Raw genomic sequence first — 23,329 nt, forward strand, 5'->3', positions numbered from 1 at the left:
TTCAATAGCAGCAGCAGTTTCCCCTGGAGAGCAGTAGCTTTACTACAGTGATCTAATGAGCAAAAAGAGTGCTAACATTCTGAATTTATGGCAAATGTGTGACACATCTGAATGCCTTCTTGATGGAATCAAAGTAAAAAACTGAAAGTATTTCCTACTGAGGAGACTGCAGTAAATGAGGAAATTAGGAAACTTCATAACAAATAAGTCTCCCAAGATGGCCACCAGAGACAAAAGAGCCCAAATGTAGCCCAAATATCACCAAGATGTAGCCCAAGTATAGCCCAATGACAGAATGTCCCAGAGTGTTCTTAAAAACAACTAGAGCGCTTACTGTCTTCATTATGACAAAAGTATGGCACACCTGAAGCCATCTTGATTGGAATAAACTGGTAACACTTAAAACATTTAATTTAAAAAGGAACACAATGAGGGGGTTCATTTTGCCATAGAAATTATGATTAATGCTGAAGAAAGAAAATTAGGGCACATTTTGAGTGACTTCTCAAATCCTCTTCTATTTCATTAAAAAACTTCTGACATGCAGACTGAAACATGCACTTTTAATACCAGGAGCAGACTTCCATGGTGAGCAGTAGTTTTACTACAGTGATCTAATGAGCAACTAGAGTGCTAACATTCAGAATTTATGGCAAATGTGTGACATATCTGAATACCTTCATGATAGTAAGTAAGTAAGTAAGTAATAGTTTATTAGCATAGTTAATTAAAACCATTGCAATTCATCCTTTAAAAAAAAAAAAAGATAAAAAACACTAATGTGTACACAATACATTATTCATCACTTAATAAAATTACATTCACATAGTAACTGTATTGTTAATTCCTTTTAAAGAGTTCATAAGATTTTATATGTTGATAGAGTTAAAATAGTAAACGTATTGTTCTAAATGTCCTCTGTGTTTTATGGCAAGGGGACAAATTACAGTATTTACTCTTGTTCCACCTTCCATAATTGATACAATGTAAATAGGGATCTGCTTAATTTAAGAGCCTCTAAGAATATGATGGTAGGTCAATTTTCTGCATTTTTGTTTCTACCACCTTCAAAAACTTCACCAGGCTACAATTCAACTGCGGGTCACTAGGTGTAAAACAGGCAAGAACTGCCTGTCTCCGTGAGCGTATTCCACGGTGGTTGAAGTGGTGTTTCAGTAATACCTTCATGATGGAATCAAAGTAAAAAACTGAAAGCATTTCCTACTGAGGAGACTGCAGTACATGAGGAAATTAGGAAACTTCATAACAAATAAATCTCCCAAGATGGCCATCGGAGACAAAAGAGCCCAAATGTAGCCCAAAATCACCCAGATGTAGCCCAAATATAGCCCAATGACAGAAGTGTGCAAAACACTTATTATTTTGTGTTTTTGCAGTGTTATATAGTGCAGACTTGTCAGGTATTGGAGTGCTTTACATGAACATTGGTTACATCACACAAGAACAAATTCATTTTGGTTGTAGACATGGGGAGACTAAGTGATTTGACCAGAATCACAGATTGTCGAGCTGAAGCAGAAACTCCAACCTGGTTCCCCAGTTGCAAAGTCTGCAGTTCTGGAAGTAACACCACATCCTCTCCCCTAAGTGCAACATTTAATCAAGTGGTCAACTGGATAAAAAAACATAAAGATAACAAATAATTTAAAAGTGCTTTGTCGCTATTTGAAAAATTAGAAAATATGTCCTTATTTTAGTCTTTTAGAGCACTAACCATAATTTTGATGCCAATAAGACGCTCTCATATATGTAATTTCTAAAGGAAATGCTCTAGGTATTACAGTTTTGATTACATCAAGATGACGTCAGGCGTTCCACACTTTTGTAATAAATATAGAATGTTAGCAATCTAGTTGTTCATTAGGATACTGTTGAGAGGCAGAGGCCAGGGGCACGGACTCTGAAAATTGAAGGCAGGTAGGAGGGTGCAAAGGCAACAATTTAACCACACTGAGCAGGCAGGAAGGGCCGTGGCAGCACAACAGACTATGGAGGGCAATGGAAAAGGGGGCAGGGGCAACAAACCAACAATACAGGACTTGCAAGAGAGGCTGTGGCAATGTAATAGACCATTGTGGGCAGAAGGAAGAGGCAATGGTAGTACCACCATACATGCCAACAGACCCGATTCAGCCAGGAAACGTCCAATGTTTTTAAGCTCAAATGGGCTTTATTTGATCTGTCTCCTGTCTACAATCTCCTCTTTTTCAATGTAACTCAAAGGGGAAAATCAATACCCCCGTTTTTTTTCAAAATCTCCCTCTTACCAAGTTCAAAATGTTCGCAAGTATGGTACATTGGATCATGGAAGGAAATGGGGTAGGGACATGGACTTGGATAACAGAGGACAGAAGGGACATGGAGAGGTGCACCAAACTGACCCTGCAGGGCAGGCATCAGGGTTTGCAGCAGCACAATACACCACACAGGGCATGCGGGACGGGAGTGCAGCACAACAATCCATAGAAAGCAAGAGGGAGGGGACAGGACCATGCACATGGACAACAGAGAACAGAGGGGCAAGAGGCAATGGTAGCTAGCTGACCATAATGGACAGACAGGAGAGAAAGCTGCAGCATAACAGACCATAAAGGGCAGGAGGGACGGATCAGGGGCATTACAATGGAACAGACAAGCCAGGAGGGAGGGAGTAGGGGTCTGCACATGTAAACAGAGGGCTGGGGGCAAGGGGGCAGGGCAGGAGCAGCAAGATAGCCATGGAGGTCAGGCAGGATGGGCACTAAAAGCAAGACACACCATGAAGAGCAACAGTGAGACTGTGATGGAATACACACAGACCATGGAGGGAAGGTGGGAGGGGGTCAGGGGCAGCTAACTGACCACACAGGGAAGGTGGGAGGGGCCATGGCAGCACAGAAGACCATGCATGGCAAGTGGGAGGGTTAGTGGCAGCACAATGGCTATGATGGGCAAGAAGGAGGGTGCAGGGGCATGCACAAAGGACGATGGAAGATAGAAGGGAGGGTCAGGACCTGTGCACAGACAAGAAAGTTCAGGGGAAGGGGCCTCACAACAGACCGCACAGGGCAGGCAGGAGGAGCAGTTGCAGCACAACAGACCAGGGAGGGCAGAAGGGTGTGGCAGTACAATGGACCATGTAGGACAGGAGGAAGAGGATAGGGGCATGGCATGTGGACAGGCAGGGTGGAGGTGGCAGGGACAGGTTAAAGTCATCTGAGAATGCTAGGCAGGTGGGAGGGGAGTGGCAGCTCAACAGAACACTCAGAGTAGATAGGAGTGGCAGGTCCATGGAACATGGTGGGCAAAAAGGATGGAGCAGGGGCATGCACAAAGACATAGGAGGGCAGGGGGAAGGAGAATAGGGGCAGCAAGCTAAGCACAGAGTTTAAGCAGGAGGTCAATGATGGGGCATAGAATTGGGCAATGGAGGGCAGAAGGAGTGGACTGGTACATCATACTAAATTGAGGGCAGTGGCAGCACATCAGACCATGCATGGCAGGAGGAAGGAAGCTAGTCCATGGATTCACACAACAGAGGATAGGGAGGAGGGGGATGGGGCAGCAAGCTAACTGTTCAGAGAAGGCGGGTATTAGGAACTTCATTGTTTTTAAAACGTGTGTCTGTGCGAACTACTTAAAATATGAACAAGTATGCAGCATAATCTCACTTTTATTCAGGAAGAAGAGGACGTTTGTGACTGTGACTCCGGGCTCACTTGGCAGAAATACCCCCTGACCCTCCACCCCCTATCGCAAAATGTAATGCCCATGAAAAGGGTAGGTGAACACAGTGTTATATAGAACATAGTCCTGAGAGCACGATTGAAAATGAAAACTAGATATAGTGTATGGTATAAACTATGCACCAAAAAGTGTGATATAAGATGAACCGGGCGTGAAATATAATATGCAATACATTGTGCGCAATGACAGATTCATTGGAGAGCGCGAGATAGCACAGGCACTAGCGCGTGCTATGCGATATACGCCTTGGAGTGTAATATGCACAGGGCAGTGTTTCTGTAACCAAACTAGTCTCTAAAGTTGTAATATAAAATATGTGCTGGGGAGTGTAACGTTGCATATGCACTGTGACAAAGATATGGATCCCAGATTGTAATATGTATGGCATAGCACTGTGCGTTATAACATAGGCATCGAGGAAGGCACGTTAGATGGGGCAATATAACCCGTGCGAAGACAAATGTGGCATGACATATTCACGGGGTGGTGTTACAGTGCACATGGGCTAGAGAGTGTCATAGCATATGCACTAGCTGGTGGAATACAACACAGAGGTGTGTGGCACTCAGCAGGCAATGGTGGGTGTAACACAGCATTGGGCTCTGCCAGGAGCGCGCTGTGACTCTCAAGTGATGTTCGTCCCCTTTCCAGAGAGTAAAATAAAAAGTATTACACATCCGGCAGTGGATGTGTGTTTTATTAACCGTGAGGGGGGTTTCTTGCCTAGTTTTGGTCGAATTTTTGTTGAATCCCCTTTGAATGGCTTGGTGTGCATGTGTATTAAATGTGCCCGTCAATAGCTACCCATGTTTGTATAAATAAACGACAAGGGTGTCTACCGGGATTAGGCACGGTAGGGCATCAGGCATGTCAGAGCTTCACTAGTGGTGTAAATACATTACACGTGGATTCATTGTATGCATAGTCGCCTTTTAATGAATATCACTCAAATCGTCATGGTGATAGGTACGTACGGTTTGTCCAGCATGTCCTAGGTGTGTCTATAAATATATATTTTTTAAAAATAATAAAAAACAGTGGCCGGCCCTGGGGATTGGGGTCAAAAAAATATAATTAGGAGACAGGCCCTGGGGGATGGGGTCATCAGGGCCAATAAATTAGAATAAGAAGGGGAACCACTCAGCCCCCCTTCTTAAAAAATTAAAATAAATAAAAGACTGGCATCGTGCCGGAGGCCACGCCCCCTCTTTGCAGCACTCTGCAAACGCGCCCCCTGGCGAGTTGTAATTTGGGGAATTAATTCCTCTTCAATACTGAGGGTCCCTGAGGGCCAACTAGCCCAACAGGCATCTCCAGTATGCGCCAGGGAGCTGCGCTGCAGAGAAGGTGTTCTGAGGCCAAGCCCCTTTTTACACCTCTCTGCAACGCAGCTCTGTGGCGCTTACTGGAGGTACCTAGTGGTCTAGTTTGACCCTTGGGACCCTTAGGATTCAAGGGGACTTAATCTCTCAACTTAGAACAGCCACAGGGCACGTTTACACAGTGGTGAAGGGAGGGGACGGGGCCTGAGGTGACGTGTGCAAACACGCACTATGGCACGTTTTAAATTGGGGATATAATTTCCCTTCAATACTGATGGCCCCTGGGGGCTAACTAGCCCACCAAGTGCTTCCAGTAAGCGGCCGTGCCACTTTTTACACCTCTCTGCAACGCAGCTCTGTGGCACTTACTGGAGGTACCTAGTGGGCTAGTTGGACCCTAGGGACCCTCAGGATTCAAATGAACTTAATCTCCCAACTAAAAACGGACACAGGGCGTGTTTACACAGTGGTGAAGGGAGGGGACGGGGCCTGAGTTAACGTGTGCAAAAACGCCCTGTGGCCTGTTTTAAGAGGTAGTTTGAATCCCCCTGCCCTATTATATATAAGCCTGGGCGTTGAACTACGCTCCGTTCGCGGAGCTTGCGAAGTTTAGGTAACTTCGCACTTCGCGTAGAGCGCGAAGTTGCAGATTGCTACGCAATCTAGCGCGTAGCGTAGTAAATTTGCTTCCTCGCGCGCTCAATATTCATTCTCGCGCGCGCGGTAACGTCTTACCTTGATTCTGCGATCGCCAACTTGCTTTTCTGTCTGTTTGCGAGCGCCACGAGATTTGTACTATGGCTGCCCAAGCCCGCGAGAGTGTGCGACCCCGAACACGTCATTGGTGCGCGCGAGCTGACTTCCGGCGGCTGTTTTGGTAAGATCGCGATCCCGAACATGGATAACTGCAATCTGGCAAAGAATATCTCGCGAGCTTCATAAAACCTTCTCTAAAATGATCATTTTGCTCAGAAAACTCCTCAGATTGTGATCTTGCTGTAGTCTTTTGTGTAAGAAAGAGTCCTTTAATTTTTTTAACACTTTTTTTTCAAGAGGAAGGAAGTGCCCCTGAGTCTACAACTTCCTGTTCCTGTCCAGCAGGCTCCTCCCACGTGCTTTGTGCATGTGTTGTTCACTTTCATTTGGATTTGGAGCTGGAAGGATCACTTTTTGTGTCTGTCTGCTGCATCATACCATTTTTTGGGATTTGAGGAATTTTTGATTTGGGATTTAATTTACTACAAGTAAGTTGGAGAATTGGTGTGTTTGTTTCATTGGGGCTTGTTTGTGCCTACATTTTTCTGGGATTTTTATTGTTTTTAAAAATTATTGTTGTGGTGGGTGGCCTGTACTACTTTCAATAGGGGCCTAGTTGTTTTTCTCTGCAATTTCAGCCAGTAGGGTACCCATGGGTCCATGTTTTGTGGTGTCTGTAGAATTTCTACATCATGTAGGGCATGGATGGCATAGGATTGAAATGCTAAATGTGGCTGTGGTGTATTTCACTGTTGGTGTGTGTGTTTGATTTACCTTTGTTGGATGTGTGTGCTTGTGGCCTAGTAGTCTTCCACTAGGCCCAGAGGTAGTCAGCCTCCAACCTGTGGTGCGTGATTTAAATGTACAGTTGGTGTTGTCTGGTGATTTTCCTTTACTCCATGGATGGCTTTGGATTTTATTGCAAAAGGTGTGTTTGGGGTGCAATAGCATTTTTTGGGTGTGTGCTAAACAAATTGGGCTATTTTTGGCCTGCATGTAAGGCAAGGGATTCAGCTCGCGAACTTTCGGTAACTCTGCACAGTGCGACAACGCGGACTTACAGTTTTCGTCATTTTTGCGCTCGCAATATGCGTGTTCGCGCACGCGAGAAAGCCTTTTTGTACAGTTCGCGATCCCGAACACGCAGCTTTTGCAATCTGGCAAACAATATCTCGCGAGCAACATAGACCCTTCTCGAAAACGCTTTTTTGTGCATTTCTGCACAAAAAACTCCTCAGGCTGTCATTGAGCTGTAGGTTTGGAGCAGGGAGAAGCTGTTATTTGTCTGGAAAACATTTTTATGAGAGGGATTAAGTTCCGCAGACACTACAACTTCCTCTTCCTGTCCTTTGCAATCACTTTTTTTGTGTTATTGTGGTGGGTGGGCTGGGCATGTGTGTGGCGGCCATTTTAGGAAGGCATGCATTGGGCCTTTGCCATAGGCGTCCATTGACTGTCTCCCATTTCTTGTGGTTGTTGTGGGTTTGTGGCGGCCATTTTGTGAAGCCATCCAAGCAGTGTGCTTGCTTTTGCCATCCGTTTCCAAGCTTGTGGCCTAGTAGTCTTCCACTAGGCCCAGAGGCAGTCAGCCTCCAACCTGTGGTGCGTGATTTAAATGTACAGTTGGTGTTGTCTGGTGATTTTCCTTTACTCCATGGATGGCTTGGGATTTTATTGCAAAAGGTGTGTTTGGGGTGCAATAGCATTTTTTGGGTGTGTGCTAAACAAATTGGGCTATTTTTGGCCTGCATGTAAGGCAAGGGATTCAGCTCGCGAACTTTCGGTAACTCTGCACAGCGTGACAACGCGGACTTACAGTTTTCGTCATTTTTGCGCTCGCAATATGCGTGTTCGCGCACGCGAGAAAGCCTTTTTGTACAGTTCGCGATCCCGAACACGCAGCTTTTGCAATCTGGCAAACAATATCTCGCGAGCAACATAGACCCTTCTCGAAAACGCTTTTTTGTGCATTTCTGCACAAAAAACTCCTCAGGCTGTCATTGAGCTGTAGGTTTGGAGCAGGGAGAAGCTGTTATTTGTCTGGAAAACATTTTTATGAGAGGGATTAAGTTCCGCAGACACTACAACTTCCTCTTCCTGTCCTTTGCAATCACTTTTTTTGTGTTATTGTGGTGGGTGGGCTGGGCATGTGTGTGGCGGCCATTTTAGGAAGGCATGCATTGGGCCTTTGCCATAGGCGTCCAAACTTGTGGCCTAGTCGTACAGTAGGCCCAGGGGTACAACTCAGCAATCATCACGGCGGGTTTTTTTTCCTTGCTATTCTTCTTCCTAAGTGTACACTACACAGTACAAATACAACAGGATCCCTGGTCTTGTCAGTCTCTTAATGGCTGGCTATACTGTTGATGTTGTTCACTGACTTCATGAAATTTAATAATTGTGATGACCACCCACGAGACACTAATAAGTTATATATTATATTATGGATCTTTTGACTGATATTCTTCTGGCTTTTTTGCTTTTAGGTGCACAAAAGACAGATGTGTGTCATCATCATCCACTGTTGTGGTGCCAGACCGACGTCCTGCTGCTGTAGTGTACACAACGTGACGTGTCAGTGACCTGACCAGGCATCTCTGCAACTTGTGCAACTGAGTGCTGTTTTGACATCTGTTGAAGATGCCCCCAAAGAAAGCAGGTAGCAGGTCCTCCGGTACCAAGAAAGTTGCCATGGAGAAGAAGGAACAGAAGAAGAAGGAAGTGTCACTTAAGTCTGGTGTGCCTCCCAAAACATTTTTTGGTTCACCAAAAATGAGGCCTGCAGCAGCGGTGTCGGTGGGGCAAGCTGGGGGCAGCACCTCCACATCAGTGGGCCCAACCCACCAACCCATGCCCAAGCAGATGAGTGTGGAAGAGGTAGCCAGCCTTATGGTAGAAAGCAGTGATGCTGAGCCTGAACTAAACTTATCGCTATCTCAAAGTAGTACACAATCAACGCAGGAGGGAACATCATCAACACAGCAGATAAGTGGTCAACAGCCGCAGCCACCGCCCGCAATAGTAGCTGTTCCTCCTGAAGTAGGGGCAGTTCAGGAAATTGAGCCTCATGCAGAGGAAGAAGAGGAAGCCACTCCTTTAGAAGTTGCATTGGCTTTTAAATCCCCAGCAAGGAAAAGGAGGGTTAGTACATCAAGTTCTTCACCAAGCCCCCCTTCTGATGATCTAGATGTCACTTGGAAGCCACAAACTGAGTCTGAGAGGGAAACACATCACAAGAGCAGGCATGGCAAAAGGAAGGTTCCAGAAAGCCTTACACTTATGGATGTTGATGTAGAAGAGCAGGTTGATGATGATGATGATGATGAGCCAGTCATCACAAACATCACTCCCGGGCCTGAGGAGATGGAGAGCAACATTTTTACATTATCCAAAATGGATGCGAGGGATGTAGCACGCATACCTCCAACACAGGTAACACCAACACGACCTCCAGCTTCCATATTTACATTAGCAAAGGGCCGGCAGCGTCCTACATCCAGCACAACAAGCACCACCTCAGCAGAAGTAGGTAGTGGTCCTGCACAGAGTCAAATTCAACACACACCCTCCAGTTCATCCGGCATTGGAAGTGGGAGTGGCACCTCCAGCAGGAGACAAAAGTTAAGCTCCCCAGTGTGGGACTACTTTACGGTTAGCCCAAAGGAGGAGAACATTGCTGTATGCTCCGTTTGTCATTCCTCTGTTAGCCGTGGAAAGCTTGGTACAAACTATGGTACCGGAGGCCAAATGACCCATCTGAAAAAACACCACGCAATCCAGTGGGAGGAGCACCTTAGGCTCATCAAAACTGGAACCATTGCTGTTGGGCATAAACGAGTAGAAAGTCCGCTCACGGTGGAACAGGAAGAAGAGGGAGACATTCTCTGTGCTAGTGGTACACAAAGTAGCCCTGTCCCCAGCACTGCAGTGGTAACGCCCACATCCTCAGCCACATCTCATTGGCACAAGAGTAAGAGCCAGCCTGAGACACCAAGGAGTACTGCTGGGCCAAAAAGTGCGACGTCGACCACAGGAAGGAATACCATGCAGCCTACCATTCTTAGCATGTTTAGTAGGCCGGAGGGGCAGTACGAACGCAATCACCCAATAGCACGTTTGTACAATGCTAAGCTGGCAAAAATGTTAGCACTGGACCTTCTCCCTTTTTCTTTTGTTGAAGGGGTGGGTTTTCTTGAGTTTGTGACCACCATCTGCCCAAAATGGAAAGTTCCCAGCCGCTACTATTTTGCAAGAGTTGCTGTTCCAGCACTACATCACGACGTGCTGGAATTGCTTGGAAAAGCCTTAAAAAAGAGTGCTGTTCAGAGTATACACCTGACAACAGACATGTGGACCAGTTGCCAAGCCACTGATTACATGTGCATCACTGCACACTGGGTCTCTTTTTCGGGTGTTAAAGATAAGATATCTGACGGCGTTGTTGACACCGCTGAGATTTTTAAAGACACTCGCAAACATGCAACTGTAGCCATGTTTGCAATGGAGAAATCTCATACTGCTGCTAACATTTTGGATGAGTTTAACAGCAAGGTGTTTGAGTGGCTGCGACCAAGAGGTCTTACCATTGGTTTTGTTGCCACGGACAATGGCAGTAATGTAGTTCGGGCCATGAAAGATGGTGGGTATTTCAGGGTGCCATGTTTGGCACACTGCATTAACATTGTTGTGCAAGACTTTCTGAAAAATGAAAGCAAAGTCAGCAGCTTACTGACCACCTGCAGAAGAATATGCACACATTTCAACCATTCTTTTAAAGCCCGGAAGGAGCTGAGGGTGATTCAACGTGAGCATAAAATGCCAGTCAAAGCACTCATCCAAGAGGTGCCAACACGTTGGAACTCAACGTATTACATGCTTGAGCGTCTGTTTGAGCAGTACATACCACTTAATGCTTATGTAATGAAAAGGTCAGGGGATCCTACAGTGAAAGGCATGAGAGTTGAGATGGCCCAATGGGACCTTGTCAAAAGCCTGACAGAGATGCTACTTCCTTTTGAGGTCTTCACCCGTGAAGTGAGCCGGGAGGACTGTACTATGGGCCAAGCTATCCCATTGTTGTACATGCTAGAGCAACAGCTGAAGGAGGTGGCAGAAATGTACGCAGATGTGGATGACAAAGTAGACGCACATTCTTTGGCAGACACCTTATCCGCTCGCTTATCTCACAATACAAGGATTCAAAATAACATTCTGTCAGATCCACATTACATTACTGCCTCAATTTTGGATCCACGTTACAAATTATTGCTGCGCAGTAATGAAGTCATTCCTTTTTCAGAAGTGAATGTTGCCCAGTACAAAACTTTGATAGCTGAGGAAGCCACTGAGTTTGAAAACGAAAGGATCTTCATTAAAGGCCCGCCCCTCCAGGGCAGAAAAAGTACTGCAGGGCACCCAGAACGAAGTTCTACTTCAGAAGCCAAGAGCAGTGCGTTTGCCTCCCAGCAGTCAACACTGCCAGCAGCAATAACATCAACAGCACCAACAGGATCATCAGGCACATTTACAAAAACGGCAGGTGATTGGTTTCTACGGAAAGGGTATTGCACATCAATGACTGATGCAAAGGCAAAAGAGGCCCAGGAAATCGGAGCACCCCTGAACATTGAGCGGATGGTTCAGGCCTATCTAGATGACACAACAGAGGTCTACATGGAGCAAAGCCCATTGGTGTATTGGTATGGGAAAAGAAGCCAATGGCCAGTGCTCAGCAGGCTGGCGATAAAGTATGTGGCTTGCCCTGTTGCAAGTGTCTCTTCAGAGCGTGTTTTCAGTGCTGCTGGTGCCATTGTTACTGTCAAAAGGACCAGTCTCTCGCCCAAAAGTGTTGAGAGGTTAACCATGATCAAAATGAATCAACACTTTATACCACCAGAGTACAAAATACGTGAATCACAGGAGGAAGAGGAGAGCGACTTTGATGACATAAGTAGTGGATTGTTAGACGTACTGCTGTCCAAACCACCAGAGTTTGAGGACGAGCTCCTCTTCCCTGACAACTAGGCTTTCAAATTGTTCTCCCTTCCTTTATTTGTGTGTGACTGTGTGTATCTGTTTTTCTGGTTCAAAATCTACATTCACAACAAAGCCATCAACAGTCTCCTCTTTTTATTTCCCTATTGGAGTTGCACGTCTGTGCATAACTGTCCACTCCACTCCTCAGGGTCCTGCTCCATGTTCCTTACTCTCCCTAAGTACATTTCAAGCAAGTCAGACATTGGATGGAGATGGAGAATAGTACAATACAGGTTGCCTCTAACAGTCCCTCCATAAGAAGTGAAACGTGACTCCACCTATATTCCATTTTGTTTCCAATCCGAAAGAAACTCATCACTGACTGGCAGAAGGCTAGGCAGGCATCAGATCAGACAGCCAAAGAGAACACCAAGACAGGTAATGAGTGATTATTGTGAATGATGGTGGCATGCATTGCATTGGATGCTGGCTGACTACGAAGAATTGTGCATGCCATGAAGTAGAACTATACTAGTTTATCGACAAAGTAAAAGTGACTCAGGTGTGGTGACAGTTAATGTTTCCTTGTTGTTTAATAATGACCACATTGTACTCCTACCACTGCAGGTGCCGGCCAATATCCGTTGCAATTTGGTAATATGGAATATATTATAAACTTAATCAGTCACTACAGACTGAGTTGGTGTTGGAGAATACGTACCACACGGTCACCATCATTGAGGATGCTGAGCATACTATCTTTGCACACAGTCAGTTGGATTGGAGAAAATTGATGGAATAACTGCGTTTCATGGGCTGACATAAAAGGTAAAAAGTTTGAACAAGAATCACAGCAGACCTAGGCTAGATGTCCGTGTAGTGGTGTGGACTGGAGTAGAGTGTAGTGGTATGACGGACTGTGGCGCATTGATTTAGTCACTTCATTGGGAAAATTCTAGGTTGCTGCAGTGCATATGACATTTCTCTGGCTCGGTCAAAATGTAAGTAAGGGGGAGGGTGCCTGGCCTGTGCCGCGGTTCTCCTGTTCTGTGGCTGTGCTGGCTCCTGAATCCTGTCCTGTTGTTGTTGTACCTTAATGCTGTAGAGTAGACACACTATGTAGCCTATCCAAGCTGCCTCAGTCTGAAAGTGTTCTCTCCAGAGTGTTGTCTTGCACTCCACTGTAATTGAGTTTATTGTTGTAAAGGCTGTAATTTTTCAATACCCCGTTTGTTTTTCCATCTACACTTACAGGCCGGCCTTTACCCTGTGCTACAGTGGGAGAAACGACTCACACGTACCTTACCAATCCGCATCAGGCGTTTCATGGGCTGACATAAAAGGTAAAAAGTTTGAACAAGAACCACAGCAGACCTAGGCTAGATGTCCGTGTAGTGGTGTGGACTGGAGTAGAGTGTAGTGGTATGACGGACTGTGGCGCATTGATTTAGTCACTTCATTGGGAAAATTCTAGGTTGCTGCAGTGCATATGACATTTCTCTGGCTCGGTCAAAATGTAAGTAAGGGGTAGGGTGCCTGGCCTGTGCCGCGGTTCTCCTGTTCTGTGGCTGTGCTGGCTCCTGAATCCTGTCCCGTTGTTGTTGTACCTTAATGCTGTAGAGTAGACACACTATGTAGCCTATCCAAGCTGCCTCAGTCTGAAAGTGTTCTCTCCAGAGTGTTGTCTTGCACTCCACTGTAATTGAGTTTATTGTTGTAAAGGCTGTAATTTTTCAATACCCCGTTTGTTTTTCCATCTACACTTACAGGCCGGCCTTTACCCTGTGCTACAGTGGGAGAAACGACTCACACGTACCTTACCAATCCGCATCGGGCAGGCAGTGATACCCAAGATTGATGTGCGGAGTGTCCATGGGAGGGAGGACCAAGAAGAATGACGAGAATGATGCAACTCCACATTTGGACCAGGATAATACAGTAACTTTAGTATCATCATTCGTCTTTACATTTATTTGCTTGCTTTTTTCTCTTTAATCATTACGACTGTGTGTTGTGGTTTGTTTGTTAATTGATCCAACTTTTTTTTAGTTTCCTTAGCTAGCTTGAAAAATAAAAGTAAGCCCGGTACAGCATGTAATTGGGTTCGGTCTGAGCTCTGAGGGCGTCAGACAGGCAAGGCAAATTTCAATTTCGTCCCTGACTGTACTGTCTCATTGGGTCATAGTAGTTATAGTACAACTCATTATCATTAACCATCAAGTTATCCTCCTCAGCATGCATGCATTTGCTTTCTCTCACTTCATACTTTGATTTCCTTGATAATGGATCATGGTCGTCTTACAAGATTGTGTTTTACTTTTGTTGTGTCCATGCATATTGTCTGTTTTTCTTTCTCAAACCTTTCCCAAAACCCCACTTCCCATCCAATCATCAATCCCTAACCCTCTTCCCCCGGGCTGTGTGATTTATATTGAGGTGTGATGTGATGACTATGTACACCAATTGATCACACGCTTGCTGGGGCAGATGTGGTGAAAGCAACACTAATTGAATTTCAACTAAGGCAGGGCAAGGATCTTCTTCTGCTTGACCACCCATGCTGTAGTTTACTTTGTGTTCTGTTCCACTCCTCCTCCCAGAGTCTCAGTCAAGTGACTTTCTCTTTCTTTTTTCAAACGCTATTGCCAGTGTCTACTACTACCACCACAATAATGGCATCTACTCCGTCAATTTGGGAAACCAACCATGCAGCCATCAGTGTGCCGAACTTCATCATCAATCACAGGTAAGATAAGTTTGGTGGGAGGTATGGACTAGGAGGAGAGACTGACAGTACTATGACAATTAAAAATAACTCAGTGAGGGGTACTGCATCTATCGGTTTGTGTGTTACAAAATCGGCAGATCTTTTAAATCAAACACTGGCTGTGGGCATGCACCAGCACGGAAACAAAGTAAACAACCATGTAACTTACATTGAATTCGGAAAACTGTAACCCACCACAAAAAACATTAACATCGTATAAATAAATAGTAAGTATATTTTTAATGTCCCCTAACAAAAATAAACTATCCCGCTCTGACCTAACCCACCCCCCTCCCTAACCCCAACGAAACGAAACAAAAGTCCAAAGTCCCAATGTCCGTAGAAATCCCCAACGCCCACAAACCCACCCACCAACAAAAGGAATTAAAAAAGGGGCAAACGACGAGGTCCTCTATTGTCGGCGGGCCTTAAGATGTTTGTCCACCAGGATCTTTACCCGCTCCTCCATGTTCTCCTCCCAGCGGGCTATCCGGCGGAGCAGCTGGCGGCGAAATGCCCTAAAGTTGCTTCCAGGGTGGGGGGCAGCAGTGCTGGAAATAGAGGCGCGGCGGCGGGCGAATGCCGGACCATGGCACCGTGAAAGTGGAGGCCGGGCCTGACTGGGGCCCGGGGCATTGGAGGAGGCTGCAGCTGCAGCCGCCTCCTCCTCCTCCTCCTCCTGAGCCACCAGCCGGTGATAATGCTCGCAGATGGCCTCCAGTTTCCGGCGCCGGGCCCTAGCGGCCAACTCCTTCCTTGATGGTTTAGTGGAAGGAGTATCATCTATATCAAGAAAGAAAAAGAACATGTTGGAGCCAATACTCTTAGCAAAACAGGAACACTAAAATCATTCAACACATAGTGTCACAGTATCACTAGCAAGCACAGTTCATAACATTTGGGATTTGGTGCTGGGGTAAGTATCTCTAATCCTACTTCCTTGGACTCTAACATTTGTGACCGTTTCAGACATTATTTATAAATATAATCGTACTATGTATGTACTCCGGTACACCAGTCGTGCTGTTCTTATCTGTAGTTTAGCCCAATTACATAACCTTGTTGTAGGCGGCATGCCAGGTCCATCAGCTAAGCTTGCACCCAAGAGAAACAGATATGAGCCACATGATGCAGACTCACGTTAGTTTTATTTACTACTACTGTCTGCAGGTGGGGAAGCTCATCTTTTTGTCTGACGCCTTACGGCCGTTGGCACTGGTCATACTCTGTTACATGAGGGCAAATGGCATGCACAATTTCACTTACACCCTGCCATGGGTACTACAAAAAGGCTGATTATTTATCGGATCCAACGATCATTGCTTATATTCATATTATAGATGCTGCTAGTGCTAATACGATATACGACATCAGGTCGGTAGCGGTCGGTGGTGGGAGTGCTGCCGGTCGGTGACGTGGGAAGGTGCAGGGTGGGGATAGTAAACGATGGATTAAGGACATTCACAGGTAATTAAAGAATACATTAAAAAAAAAACCATTGCTGCACACAGTAGCACACTTTGCATCGCATTCGGCGGTGCAGTGCGCACCTTGAAAATAGTTTTATTTATTTTTATGTTGATTACCTGTATTTGGCCGTAACAGTAATACACAGTTTACTCGCCAGTGCCACCCACCCGTCCCCTCCCCATGTCACCGCCCGCCAACAATCCCACCACCAACCGCTACTGCAGAGGGTACTTTGCTTTCATTGATTGTGTAACCAATATACATAAACATTAAACAACAGATAGGCCACCCTTTGCAGGCTGGCTGCCCCAATCGAAAATACATTAATAATAATAGGTAGGGAGTGGTCCCCAGAGTGGGAGGAAGGGGTTTCCGCTTGATAATATGACGTGCTTGCACACTACTGCAAGTGTACTGTATGCTCATAATACTACCTTGATTCCTCTAGGCTTTGCTACTGTCGCGCAGTTTCTGTTACATTTTCTTCAAAGTAAGAATCTCCAGTGACACTTTCCACCTATACTGTCTCTTGGTGATAGTACATCCACGCATACATCCATTAAAGTAAACGTCTATCCTTTTGTATATATCTCTTAACAAACCTTAGTTGGTTTCACCAACAAACACCCATGCTTCTGCTCCTTCCTTCCTTGCCTTGGCTTTGAGTTTGAACCAAAAACACCGCTGATTCTTGCTATCTAGTACTATCCACCCATACTGTGTCGCCCACCCAGGCAGGCATTCTTTCACCTTCCACCCATCCTTCAACAACCCATGCATCTGATCTTATTACTATCAGACTCCTATACATGCTTCCAACAACATATCCTTCTCTGCCGGTCAGTCATATTGTTTATCTCGCCCGTCCTTCCACCCTTAGTGCTTTCCCTCTATGTTCAACACATCCATGAAGGTCATCTGATCTGAGTTTGTCTTCTCCATAAAACATTCACAGCTGATTTTGGAGTCAAATAGAAGAGCCCATTGGTTACTCTACTCACGCTGGTAATGCTACGTAAAGGGTGTCTTCTTCAACCGTTGTATAATAAGTCGCACAGTACAGTGAAATAGTGAACACAGTTCCATCTAGCTGTAATGTAAAGAAGTAATGAATATAACTTACCGCCGCCGGCCACTGCTGCTGGATCCCCCCTGGGCCCTGTGTCTCCTGCAGGTGCCGCCAGTTCGCCTGCCCCCTCCGGAATGGCCGCATCGCTGGCCCCGACGGCACTGGTGGATGGTAGTGTGCCTAGAAAAAAGCATCACAAATTTTTTAGATGCCTGTAAACCTCCCCCTATTTTAAGTGTTCACTTGGAACATTGAAAAAAAGTTAATGCGATGCAACATACATCAGCACTAGACAGTAAGTACAGTCAGTAGACAGACACTAGTAGGATATGGTTCCACTTCCTAGGGTCATCTAGTCCTACTCTACTCTTTTGAAAGTTAGCCTGAGCCATGAGTAACCCTTTTAGATTCATCATGTCGACTACTACTCTTTTGGTGCATATTATACCTGCCAGCTTATTGACATGTGCAGTAGATGCCTTTAAGGCCGCTTGACTGTTGCGTACAAGTGAAGAGGTCGAAAAAAAAACAACTTATTGACTTTGTTTAGTTTATATTGCTTAGCCATCACACATACATGTTACACTTTTTGGCATGACTGCAAAATGCTAGCATTCACCAGTATACTATCTAACGGCTAACTCGCAGCGTTTTTCTCATATATCATAGGCGGAACATTCCCTTCTACAAACCAGAGATTTACAGAGCATATTGGATGCAAGATGATGTAACCAGTATTTCTACGTTCTACGGTGAGGGATCTTCCAGAATTAAAAAGATCTTGGCTCTTGTTCTTGTTGTCAATCATGCACTTGTAAATGTTTACTGTTTTAATGTTAGGCTTTTTGCTGGCTTATTGACTATGGCTGTCGTAAATTAAATTTCATATTAACGATGTACAGAGTTTGATACTTGTTTCAAATAAACCTTTTGAACTTACACATAGACTCTGTGGTATTTGGTGTGGTGGAGTGGACTTACACAAGTGTGTGAGCAAAATGGTTTTTGTTATTATGTTCTGGGTTGTCTCTGTCTCAGTCATCGTGGGGGGGTCGGGAGTGGGACCCTAATGTGAGACACTATAGCTAGTCGGTTAGGGGATCCTGGGTTCTTCGGACTGAGGTGTGATCAGTAAGATCCAACCTCCCATCAGCACCATCCTATTTTGTTGTGCATAGTTCTGTATGTGGCTCTGCAGAATCCTAGACAATAGTAGTATCATGTACTATCCGATCAAAAATACTAGTCAAATATCTGGTTGGGTATTTTGTTTGTGGTAATTGTCAAAGCCTCAACATTGAGAAGACTTGAAGAGGACAACCCAAAGGACAGGACCCAGTGGCTAGAGCTATTGGTCAATCAGAGTTTTATTGTTGCAAAGAAAACCTTCTATTAAAGAGTGGGCAACTGTGCAAGCTTCGCTACACACAGAGTAATAATAGTAATAGTAGTAGTAGTATTAGTAGCACAGAGAGTCATAGCAGAGGGAGTTAGAAGCAACTTCGAGAAAATTGACCTATCTAATCAGATGGATCGACTACTGGCTGCTTCCTAGTGCATTTACGGATCGTCTACTTATTTATGAATACTCCAGTGTTCCTTGATCATTCTGATTCCAAATACTAACAAAGCCTAGTAAGTACCACCTGACCTACACCACCTATTCCAGACGGGCCAATTGTTCACTAAGTCTGCACTTCAATTTTTTTCAGCCATCAAATGCATAGATGAGATGGAGGACACATGCATAGTTGCATACATTAGTGCATACATACAACAAATTGTGGGTTGGTTGCATAATGCTGATCTAGTTCTGCTACTGACTGACCATGCTAAGTCTACCACTCACTAAACAAAGTACAAAAGGTTCGACGGAGGACTGGGGTAAGCAGCACTCAGTGACAGAGGATGCGTCACGCAGACCGCATAAAACAATTAGTAACTACTACTAACAAACTAAACCTAGTATCCAATATCCATCCACCACTATTTCACAGTAGGACAATGGAAGGACTAGAGTCTCTCTAGCAAATCGCATTACCTAACTTCAGTTCTGTAAAGTAAACTCTTACATAATCAGCATCAGCACAAGCTAGCGCAAACTACGTTGCAAACAAGTAAGAGTACCACCGTGCACCTGGGTCCTTAAATCAAAGAACATTTTGCTTTTTGAAACGTAATTTACCAGCAACGCTTGGCACGCAGCAGTAATCTTGTTGTTCATCTAATTTAATATACACAATCAGTTACTCACCAAGCCCGATGACCTCGACACCTAGCAGGTCCAACAGGTCCTGCTCCCGGTCCAGGATGTCGGACCACCGGTGAGCTAGCTGGTTGTGGGTGCGCCGGATCCCAGTGCACCGGAACACGGCCCGGCGCACCTTCGCCCACCGACGGTGCCGCTCCTGGGTAGCGTACCCGGAGCCGGGCCTGCCGCCTGCTGCCAAGGTCAAGGGGAGGAGGCGCTGGATAAAGAAAACAAGAGCCGCCACCTCCTCCTCCCCAAACAGTTGCCGGGCCTGCACCCCTGCAGGATGCATTCTGCCGCAAGGCAGGCAGCGCTTCTCTGCGCCTGCAGGTCCCTTGCCCTTGGGACTTGGTGTGCCCTTGGCCATGGTTCTGGGGTGGGTGGGAGGCGGAAAAGAGAAGTCCGAAGGGGAAAAAAAGTTAGGGGGAAGAAGATAGAAAGAACTTTATAAAAGTAACAAAAACACAGTAAAAGTAGAAATAAAATGCAAAATATAAACTGAGGCAAACAGAGAGATAGCTAATAACTAAAAAAAGTCAGAAAAAAGGCTTTAAAGACAAAGGATTGCTATGATAAAGGGAGGATACAAAAGTAGGCCCAGAAACATGGCATAGAGTGAAAAACAAGATGGCCGCGCCCATTCGCGACCGCGTGGGTAAGTTCGCGTGATATTTCTCGCGAACATGTACTATTTATCGCGAACAAGTACAATGCGCTCCCGAACACGTCAATGCACATCGCGAACACGCTATCCGCGACCCGGAACAGGAAATAAGGCATCGCGAGCGGGCGGGACTATAGAAAAACAAGATGGCCGCGCCCATTGGCGACCGCATGGGTAAGATCGCGAGATATATCCCCTGAGCATGCAAACAGTTCCCCGAACATGCTTACCGCGCTCGCGAACAAGAAAAAGCCATCGCGAACAGGTTGCCACAAGCAACTACGCAAGCTCGCGAAGCTTCGCGAAGGTCGCGTAGTGCAATGACATCTTCGCGAAGCTTCGCGAAGCTTCGCGAAGCTCGACTACGCGAACTATGCCCAGGGTTAATTATATACTAGAGGCTTACAGAGGAGGTCATGCTAATCACAGGGCGACCCCAACGCATAATGTTCCCTAGTGTATGTAGGTGTTTTCACTGTATTCTAAGTGTCTTTTAACATAGCACTGGCTCTAGGACTGGTTAGTCAGACTCAGTTACCACCAGTATCCGTCTGAAAAAGTTGAGGGTACAGGATGATTTTGCAACAAGGCTTCTTTCTGCTCTTCTTTTTGTTCTTTCTGCACGTTATCCTTCTTCCTGCACTTTTCTTCGTCTTTGAGGACTTCTGTTGCTTCTTTCTGCACTTCTTTTTTTTCTTTCTGTGCATTTTTTCTTCTTTCTTCACATGTCCTATCTCTGTAGGCATAGTTAGAAATTAGCATTTAAAAAACCTTTGAAATTCACAGAAAAAACCATAGGTTTCAGGGGTGTTATAGTTAGCTGGACTTTTCACTTGTACAAAACCATTGAAATTCCCCCGTTATAGTTAGTTCAGCTAACTATAACTCGCACGCCCGCAATGCACTGCTGATGACATCACATATTACATCACTCATGACATGGTCAGTGACATCACTCATGACATCACTGATGACATCTCAAATGACATCACTGATGCCAATGAAAGAGAATTAATTAGATAAACTAAACGTTGATTAACAGAAAATGAGTTTGTGATTCTTTAAATAGGGTATCGATTAAGGTTCCGAAGCTTTAAATGTGTTTTAGCTGGTTCTAAATCACCATCAACCAGTCCAACTGAATGGTCCGTCGACCAAGTGGTGGAGTGCCTTGATGTTAAGGTTAGGATTCTATTGGTAATGATGTGATTTATGTATATACGATAAAGAATTTCTCTCCTATAGGTAATCAGGTACCCCCCACATGTCCAGCGCTTCTTTTCCTCCTGTGCACAGATTCAAGTGAGACGTATGAGTGTTGGTGTTATGGGCCCCACCAATGAATGCGTGTATGAATGAGTTAGTGTGATGACGGGTCTGTGATGCAGGGAGGATATGTAAATTTGCCCTTTCCGCTTCAGCAATCTCTTTCTGCCCGGTTCTCACATTTATTTTGCCTCTATCTCCTCGTTGCTGGTTATTTTGACTCTTTCTACTCTTTTCTCGTGTTTATTTTGACTCTTGGTGCTGGTTTCTGACCTCTATTTTGTCTCTTTCTGCTCATTTCTCACCTTTATTTTGCCTCTTTCTGCTCGTTCTCGATCTTTATTTTGCCTCCTTCTGTTAATTTTTTACCTTTATTCTGTCTCTTTCTGCACGTTTTTGACCTCTATTTTGCCTCCTTCTGCTCATTTCTGAGCTTTATTCTGCCTCTTTCTCCTCATTTCCCACCTTTATTTTTCCTCTTACTGCAAGTTCCTGACCTTTATTTTGCCTTTCTTCTTGTTTCTCATGTGTATTGTGCCTCTTTCTGCTCATTGTTGACCTTTATTTTGTCTCTTTCCGCTTGTTTCTCACTTTTTCTTGCCTCTTTCTGCTCGTGTCTCACCTTTATATTGCCTCTTTCTGTTCGTTTCTCACCTTTGTTTTGCCTCTTGCTGCTGGTTTCTGACCTCTATTCTGCCTCTTTCTGCTCCCTTATGACCCTTATTCTCCCTCTTTCTGTTCATTGCTGACCTTTATTTTGTGTCCTTCTGCTCGTTGCTGACCTTTATTCTGCCTCTTTCTGCTCATTTCTTACCTTTATTTTGCTTTCTGCGCATTGCTCACCTTTATTTTGGCTGTTTCTGCTTCTTTCTCACCTTTATTCTGCCTCTTTCTGCTACCAGAGTGAGACCTGACCATTCATTGGCAACTGTAATGGGAAGACTGAGGAAGGGACGCATTTGAACATAAGGCTCTCTGTAGCCAACTATACAACAGCCCAGTGGGAGGGGGAACTGGTCCCAAAAAGCAGTGTGGTGTAGCTGAGGGGAAGGGACTGCTCCTTTCCCTATGACTGGCCCACAGGCTCTCTTCAGGGTCAGAAGACCCAGCGACATTTTAAGACATGAGCAAAGTGGCCCCTGGCCCAGGGCCCCAGACTTTCAGGGGGCCCCCTGATACAGCCAGTTCTGTTCTGCCGAGAGTCTTGCCTTGATGACCTGAAATAATTATTAAACAGATCATTTCAAATAATGTTTTTCTTTAATTTATTTTTAATGCGTGATGCATGCGAGTCTACTACAGATATGTTTTTGAGAAACATTGTGTTTATGTTTCATGCAACATCCATGAACAAAGTTTCTTTTAGAAAAGGGAAGGTGCCACAGAAATTATTTGCAGTAATATTAGTGAGCTGCTGCTGTTACAATGCTGAAAACACAAGTCACTATCCCTTAATAGTTTTCATTGTTTATTTGGATAACGTCCATAAAACACAGCAAGATCAATAGAACTATTATAAAACAAATGTTTCATTTAGCAATAAAATCACTATTCACCAAGACAAGCCTGGATCAGAACCATAGCAACATTTAATAAAAAAACCTGTAAAACTGAGAAATTTGGACCAATGTTCATATTTGCCTAATTTTTCAGTGCCTGAATATTTGATGTAAACACTTTTAGAAGACGAGTGTGCCTGTGCACTGTCAGTGACATGGTCAAATAGCTCATGAAAGAACTGCAATTGGATCATAAATTTAAAGCTGTTCTGAACTGGGGCCCCCAAAAATAATTTTGGCCCAGGGACCTCAAATTCCTTAAGATGTCCCTGAGAAGACCTGTGCTATCTGGTATTTCCTTTAAAATACTGCACTCTGGGATAGTTTGTACTAAGGAAAACAGGATGTGCTTTTAAATGTAGAAAAAGTTGCCCCTGGAACAATCTTCCCTATTGGCAAGGGAATGACCAGGATTTCCCCCCACCCTCACCCCCACCTACTGGCTAGTGAAATCTACAAAACTGCCACCTTACCTATAGCTC

This window comes from Triturus cristatus, chromosome 1_2 (genome assembly GCF_964204655.1).
Source record: "Triturus cristatus chromosome 1_2, aTriCri1.1, whole genome shotgun sequence".
Classification (NCBI taxonomy): domain Eukaryota; kingdom Metazoa; phylum Chordata; class Amphibia; order Caudata; family Salamandridae; genus Triturus; species Triturus cristatus.